We start from the raw sequence: 8,493 nt of genomic DNA, 5'->3' as shown, positions 1-8,493 counted from the left end.
ACAAACCAGAGATCTGAGGCCAGCCTGTGGCCATTGCTGTAGTGCCTTTGTGCAGTGCCAGTGACACAAAGAGACCAGAGAAGGCTTTGCTACAAGTATATGGCTAAGGTGTTGCAGTGCCAGCGTAGCCATCAGCTGCCAGTTCATTAGACACACCAAGGCTCCCATGATGCCACAGGCAGAAGGGTATAATGCTGTTATGGTTTAGTGACTACCCAGAGCAAGAAGCATCCTTAGGTAGCCATAGAAGCTGGTATAACTTTAAGCATCTCCAGATAAACTTTTTTTCTGTAATACATAGGCCTGCACTTAGCAGAGCTGCATCCCAAGACCTCACCCATAATGTTTACGTTGTGACATGTATTTTTATTTGCATTCTGTTATGCAGCTGCTTAGATGCATCGACATAGACCTCGGTACTCTCAAAAAGTTTGGACAATAGGCCAAGAGTTTGTCTCCATGCTCACTTTTGTATCTCTTCTGTAGTAACAGAAAAAGTTGATTGTAAAATTGAGATCTGCAATAAACCTGCTGATGTCAAACACTGTTAATTCAGTTTCACGTTCTTCCCAGCCTCAGACTGGACATGAAAATAAGTCACCTCCTAAAAGTAACTCAGAAATTCAACATGTGAAACTCTTCAAACCCATATTTCCTAGGTCACAGGGCACATCCTGCCTGGACTGAACTCTCACTCCCTCATTTTCTTATACAGACAAGTCTCTGTAGGTGGCTGGAAGTGAAACATCCTGTGTCTTTATCTTAACACAAACACCCACATGTGTGTTGCTCTCAGCCACATTAGTTAAGAAAGTTAATTGCTCTTATCAGTGGTGACATAGCAAAGTCTTAAGAAGCAAATCTGATTTTGAAAGCTGAGATGCACACTCAATACAGGCAACTGTGCTGGAGTAAATGACAGCTTTGTCACACAGGTGGTTGGCAGAAATGTGGTCCTAGCAAAATACCCTGTTTTAAAAGGTCTGTAGCATGAGATGGCTTTACAGGGAAACCTGACAATAATGCAGTTAACTCTAGGGAAATAATGGTTGCCTGGATCATTCTGACAGATTATTCTGCTGCTAAGAAGGACTGCAGGTGGGTTTGCTGGTGAAGGGTGCAGGACACAATTCTGTGCTGCTTGGATTTTATACATAGCAGAGCATGTGTGAGTTTACTTCCATCAAGCATTTTTATAATCCATAATCACAGATTTGGAATGCCCTGCAGGCATACTCTACCAGATTAGTATAATTCCACATCCTATTGCTCTGTTGAAAATATGTAAAACAAAAAAAACCCTCCCAAACCAATACGAAGTCTCCCAAACTCAAAGAAAACTAAATAGAAAATTGCATAGGTTTTTTTCCATTACATGGATGAAATTTTTCTTAATACAGTTTGAAATGAGTGGAGATTTGACAGAAACTTCCATTCTGATGAAGCTAACCTCTGTCACAACTTGCTCAAGGTGAATGGGACTTTAAATAGCCCTCTAAAATACAGAGATTGAACTCCAGACCCATAGCAGACCACCCATAAAGCCAAAATGAATGTGAGCTATTCTGTGATAGGGTGATATCAATGTTATGCACTCCCAGAACTACACAGTACTGGGAAAGCTACTTCTGTGACCCTATCACAACAGTGTTGCTGCTTCCCCACAGCCCTTGGTGTATTTTAATTTTGACAAGAACCTGCAATTATTAAACTCATTTTTGAGTTGAACTACAGGAAGATTTGTTCTCCTTCCTAGCCACTGCTTGACCTTGTGTGCTTACCATGAATCACAGTGGGGCTGGGAGGCTCAATAGGTTGGTGTGCAAATGGTCTGAATTCCACTTAGGCTGCTTGGCTGCCCCCAGGTAGCTGAACCTATGCACACTTCAGCCTCCTGAATCTCCCTGCAGTCACCCTTCAGGGACCACTAGCTCTCTCCTTGCTTAGGTGTAGGGGTGTGGGTGCAATTAATGACTGTGAGCTTTCATTTAAAATAACAACACTGATGAGTCTTGCAACAAATATGAAAGCTGGAAACAAAGATTTAAACATGTGAAGAGCATTAAACCTTGCCCTCAACATATATATACACACACACACATATATATTAATAGCTCTTTTAAAGCTGTGGTACTGCTTTTTTGGAGTCGAAAATTCTTAGTTCAGTACCTGAGACCGAATCTATGGGGAAAGCTCTTTGCAGAAGGTATTTTGATTCTGCCTATATGTGCATGGGCAGCATATAGAGCAGCAAATCTGTGTGCCCCTTGGCACTGTCAATAGGGAAGTGGTTTTGGATGGGACTCAACATAGCTACAGCACTGCAGGGGCCTTATCAGCGGAGGCAGAAATCTTTCCTTGCTTGCTTTGGGCTGTCCTTCACATGTGTGCCTGACACAAAATTCAGTGATCCTCAGACATTGCCTTATATGAAGGAGCCCTGTGGAAAGAGCAGAAAAATGAGAGGAGCAAGCCTCCAGGTAGGAATTCCTGCAAAACAGGCTGCCTCCCAGAAACTCTGTCTTAACAGTATCATTTACAGGCTTAATGAAAAAAAAATTAATGTGCTAAGAGGCTGATCCTTCACATTAAACAGTTTGAAAGGAGTAATGGAATGAGAATGACTGAATCAAATACTTCACACGTAAAACACAAAGGCTGGTAAAAAGATAAAAACCAAAAATCATGGCTGAGGGACAGAAGCAAAACCACAGACAGTACAACAGGGGCTGCAATAGCAAAAGAAAAAGACATGTAAAAGATGTAGCTATGTGGTTGGGCCACAGCAACCATAATGCTCACATAGCTATGACCATGGGGTGTACATATACCTGTCCTCAATCTGTAAGGGTTGGATTCAGTGTTTGACTGAGCCACAGAGAACTGTCTACATTTAAACAGTCACCATGCAGCCTTTCCAGCCCTCTCCTTCACCTTTCAGCAGCAGCATCCCTCTGTTCTGCCAGCAAAAATGTTTCATGAAACTGATGAACCAGGACAGGCTGGTTCCCCTGTGTGGGGAAAAAAAAAAAGAAAAAAAAGAAAAAAAAAAAGAAAAAAAGAAAAAAAGAAAAAGGTGCATCAATGGGAGTTTTCTATTTCAAACTGTACCTTCTCATCACTGCTTTGTGCAGTCGGAGAGCAGCTGCCTGGTGACTGTCCCTACTTTGTGTGGCACTGTTTGCCCAAGTCAGAAGAGCCTGAAAACTACATCCAGCAGCACCTGCCCCACACCAGCACATTTCACAGCAATACAGTTGCCTTAACCCTGATTCCTTTTGCTACTGGGATTTGGGTGTGCATTGAGTAACAGTAGAGCACAGAGGTTTAAAATCCATGCTAAATCCTTCAGGGTAGCTTCTCCTCTTGAATCCTTGGTCTCTTTTTGAAGAGTTAGAGATCAAGCTTTGTGAACATTTCAGGATGACGCATTTGCTAGAATCTGTGTAATTTTACACTGCCCTCTCGTGTTCTATTTTTCTTGTATTGCGAAGAGACATCTTGTACCCCCTGCAGCATGACAGCAGTTGGATTAGTTCAAGGCTGAAATTCATTCTCTGCTTTTATTTTGTTGATTGTTGCTGAGTCATAGTAAAATGATTACAAAAAGTACTCACAGGCTTGTTGGTGCAAAGTCAAGAGGCAGATTCTCTACTACTGTAAACAAGCTCTGTTGTACTATAATAAGAAGTAGTGGGTGGGCATTGTGATCAAAACATCCGCTGGAAAGTTTCAGGGAACCTCTCAAGTATGTCTTTCATTTAATCTATTTCACACATTATTTTTCACAACATAACATTGTGGCACCAATTAACATATTATGGGAGGCAAGATTTTTCCCTCACACTGACATCACAATTCTTTTTTATCACTCTGTCATGGTTAATTTGTTAGAAAATAGCTTTTCCCTTATAAACCCAAATATTCTGTCATAATAGAACTATAAGAAGTCGAGTTTTCATTTCTAATCTGGACAATTTGTCACTCCAACTGTCTCAAGAGAAATAATCTCTACATAGCAATATACCTGCAAGCTCTGAGTAGCAAGCTTCAGTTCTTAGAGTTCCTGAAAACCTGTAAGCCCTCATCAGCATCAACACAGCACTATCTCAATTCCCTAAGAGAAAAACAACAGTCCTGGCAAGCTCTTTACCAACATCTGAGATCCTTCTAATCTAAATACTAAATTGAAGCACAGAAAGTCAATGAAACACAGAGTGGACCTGCTGATGCTCTATAGTCCTCTTCAACACCCCAACTCTGCTCGATTGCCACACGTTCCATCTGATGATAACTCTATTCGTTTTTTCCTAATTTCTGCTCAATCCTGCAGGAAAATGGAGACACTCATGATTAAACCAGATGGAAGGCATAAGCACATGGGCCATGGGATATGGCTGAACATTGAAGCCAAAAGGAGATGACTGATATTTCAAGACGAGGAGGAAAATAATTTAATATTCCACGTGCTTTTGGTTTGGATTGTTTGTGTTCACAATATTACCTTAAGTAAGTGGCACAAAGATGATATATTGGGAGAGGATTGGTTTTGATCTGGGTAGGTACAGCACAATAAATTGTTCCAGTGCAAAAGAAATTGCTTTTTAATTACAATATCAAAACTTCTGGAGCCCCACAACAGAAATTTACCATTCTGCACGTCTAAAATCACCACTCTTCTCATTGACAGTATGTCCAATGCTCTGGCCTGATAAAACTTGACAAAATAAATTAAAAATGGATAGGAAATTATTTATAATCTCCTCCAGTACTGTTTTCAGCAGCTGAAGAATACTAAATATTAACAACAGCAAAAGCAGAGAACCCCCAGGTTATCCCATGAGTTGATAGGCACCTCCTGGCCCATAACCCTCGCTAGAGCCTGTCACAACTTAAGTCTGGCCCTGGCCAGAGATAAGAATGCTGTTATTATTAACTGAAATCAGTTAATAATAATGCTCAGCATTGACAGGGATATTTCAATTAATCATTACTGAGACAGGACCCAGACATCTATGCTGCTTCATTCCCAGTTCTGAATCCAACCAGGACACACTCCAGCTCCCACTTTCAAAATCATAGAATAATTTAGGTTGGTAAAGACCTTTAAGATCACCAGGTCCATCCATCAACCCCACTCTACCAAGTCCCCCACTAAGCCATATCCTCAAGCACAACATCTCTGTGGCTTTTAAACTCATCTGAGGATAGTGACTCCACCACCTCCCTGGGCAGCCTGACAACTCTTAGAGTGAAAAAAAATTTCCTAATGTCCAGCCTGGTGCAGCTGAGGCCATTCCCTCTTGTTCTTTCACTAGTTAACTGGGAGAAGAGACCAACACCCACCTCATGACAACCTCCCTTCAAGTAGTTGTGGAGAGCATTATCCATGCCTGGGCCTGCTTGAGCATCTTAGACATGAGGAAGGGAAACCAGGAACTGCTGCAGGAAAAATTCCCCCAGGGGCTGGGTAGCAGCTCTATCACCAGAGACCCAACATTTCCCAGAAACAAAGAAACTGGAGGAGGAGTGAAGAAACAGGATGCATCATTGGTAGTGGTGATTTTTTTCCTCGTGTGATTCTCAGGATTTCTGGTTACCCCTAAGAATACCTAAGCCTTAGAAAAGGCTAATGCTTGGCAAAACCCAATACATAATCTCTGGAATTTTTCCATAGGCACAATGCAGCCTTACCTGCAGCCAGGAAAGAGTGGGATTAGCCAGGTCCTCTGGCCTGTTTTTCCATTTAGCACCCAGCAACACCCTCCCCACAACCCACTGCTGTGATGCTCAGCACACCAGCAGATGCAAGGAATTAAAATCCAAACCCAGTGCTTGAATGGAATGCTCCTGAGGCTGCTGCAGGCTTGTCCCTGCTCTCTGTTTCCTCTCATAAAACTACAGTACTTGGCTCTGGTTGCAGACAGCACTTGAAATGACACCAGTACATCCAGAATGTATTAACATACTGTGACTGTGCTCTTTGGCTCTGTTTAAACCACTAGATGTCCAGAATACTAGCTAAATGCCTGAAGGACAACACTTCTTGATGAAAAAGGAGATGAAGTTCAGACAAACCCACACACATTGCTAATTTTTTTCCCCTCCCAAAGGAAGACCAAACTGCAACACATTTTGCTTTCTTCCCATCTCCACAGTGTTCATTGTAACAGGCTTCTGTTCTATTTACTAGTAAACAAGGTACTCACCATCATTGTATGACCCTTGTGATTGAGCATAATCAGGGCTGCTGGGGAGTTAAACTCAAGCCTTGTGCACCACCACTCAGCATGACCATTAGTGTGGCTCTGCTGCTGCTCATTGTTTTGCACCTTGCCATTGCAGATGGAAAATGCCAATAGCTTTCCTCATCAGGGCTCTCTCAGCTCCTTGTAACTAAGCATTACAGAGGTTTGCTTAGCATGTTACACACAGTCAAACATGTCCCTCCTATATGCTCAGGCACTTAATATTTCTTCATTAGCAGACAATACATAATGAATGAACAATGAATAATTGTTGACTAAATTGAAGTCTTAGGCACAACTGTTTGAATATTTCATTCCACATTTGATCCATCTTTTCATACAAAGGGTCATTAAAATGTCTAGCAGCAAGACTCATTACTTGATCTTAATATGCTATTATTGCTCTTTGGTTTTGCAAAAAGTTTTGGGCAAAGGCTGAATTTTTTTATGTTCCCCTTTGTGACAAATATGAGGCTTTTCTGACAGCATTTAACCTAATTCAAGCCTTCCTTACAGTGGCAAGCATGAATCAAGGTCAGTTACAAGGCATATAGAATGAACCCATCTCCATCTTTTGAAGTTTCCTTGGACCATGGCGTTTTGTCTCTAAGGCAGGATGGATACTGCAGACCTCCTCAGCTGTCAGTGTACTCTGAAAACCTAAAGCAAAGGTGAGGCCAGGGGAGATATTTCTTTAGTGTAGCATAAAGGTTGGCATGGATGTGGAAGACATGAAACTTCTTGAATTATACAGAAAACTGACGTCACTCCATGTGGTCTTGAAGTCTGCATACCTCGGTGGCCAGAGCTCCCAGCTTGCTTCACTTGCTGCATCTGACGCTCTTAGCTTTTGAGACGCAGACCACAAAAGTGGTGCATGAATTTCCTTGTGGGTGAAGAAGGATGTTTTTTAAACTCTTTTTACAAGTCGGAGCTTACCTGGCCTCTCAGCAGTAATAATGCCTTCCTCTGACAGACTTCACTGCATACTAGCATCTCAGTGGGAGGTCTCTGCAAGGGAAGAGTGCAAGGTCTCAGTGAAACAAGCTGATTTCTGGAAAGAGCAAAGAAAGCATTGCTCATATGTGCTGCTTGTTGCCAGACAGATGCATATCCAGCATGCAATAAATCATATTGGTACAAAAGGAGCATTGGTAACTGTTTTTATACAGTGATTTTCAAAGGAGATTTCTTTTATACCTCCAGTCTGGAGCCCCTGCAGTCCCTGAATGGTTTGCACTGCAATGCACCACTCAGACTGTGCCCACTGCTGTTGCTTCCTATGCAACAGCAATGTGTGTGTTTGGTGATTAATACCATATGATCAAATGCACAGAAAGTGCTGTGCATCCTGCATCACAGCTCTGAAGCATAATTCATCTGCCTTTACCTCATCAGCTGATGAATCAAACCCAAAGACTCCCAGATGCCATGAAAATATCTTTTCTTATAAGATTCAGAGCTCATGGCTCAAATTTTAGACCCTATTGATTGATTCTGAACACAAGAAGCATCAAATACTGAAAACTGGACCATAAGATTGTCTGGCCTCAGAGGTGTTTCTAGCAAACAGCAGATATATTGCAGTCTCTTGTGTGCCTGCTATTGGTAGGTGAAATCCGAGGTGACTGTGATGAGCAGTAACTCATCACAGCTGCAGTAAGAGAACATCTAAACTAGTGAGAACATGCCTAAAAACATGCAAACATTTCAAATGTTACAACAAAGAGTGAAGAGTGTTTCTTTCTGTACTTATACTAGGAAGGATTTTGTGACATGATAGCAGCCACTGGATGAGTCCTGCTGCTCATGGCCAGCAATGAATGTGAGCTCTGGGATAAAGGCAAGAGCACCATTAAGCCACCTATTCATTATCACTTTCTTATTTCTAATGGGATCAGTAAGTAACTCTGGAAGAAGTTCTAGTAACTAATTAAAACACACACTTGACATGGATAGGAGCTTGTTGCCAGAGAAACCTGTTACATGAATCCTCATTCAAGAGATAAGTGGGGCCCCTAACACATCCTTTTCTGCTAGCAGTAGCTTTACAAAGAGGTAAAAAGCTTTGTGACATAGCCAGCCCCTCTCTTTATGTGTGACCCTGTGTCACCTCACTACAGAAATGGCAATGGAAGGTGCAAGCAAAGCACCTGGATAACCCCTTGAAACGTCTAAGTGTTCGTTGTCTGATAACTCTAAACCTGCTAGGATCCTGGCACTCTGCCTCTTCCTCTTTGGCTCT

Source organism: Indicator indicator, chromosome 23, assembly GCF_027791375.1.
Source record: "Indicator indicator isolate 239-I01 chromosome 23, UM_Iind_1.1, whole genome shotgun sequence".
NCBI lineage: Eukaryota > Metazoa > Chordata > Aves > Piciformes > Indicatoridae > Indicator > Indicator indicator.
Note: the sequence above shows the minus strand (reverse complement) of the source record.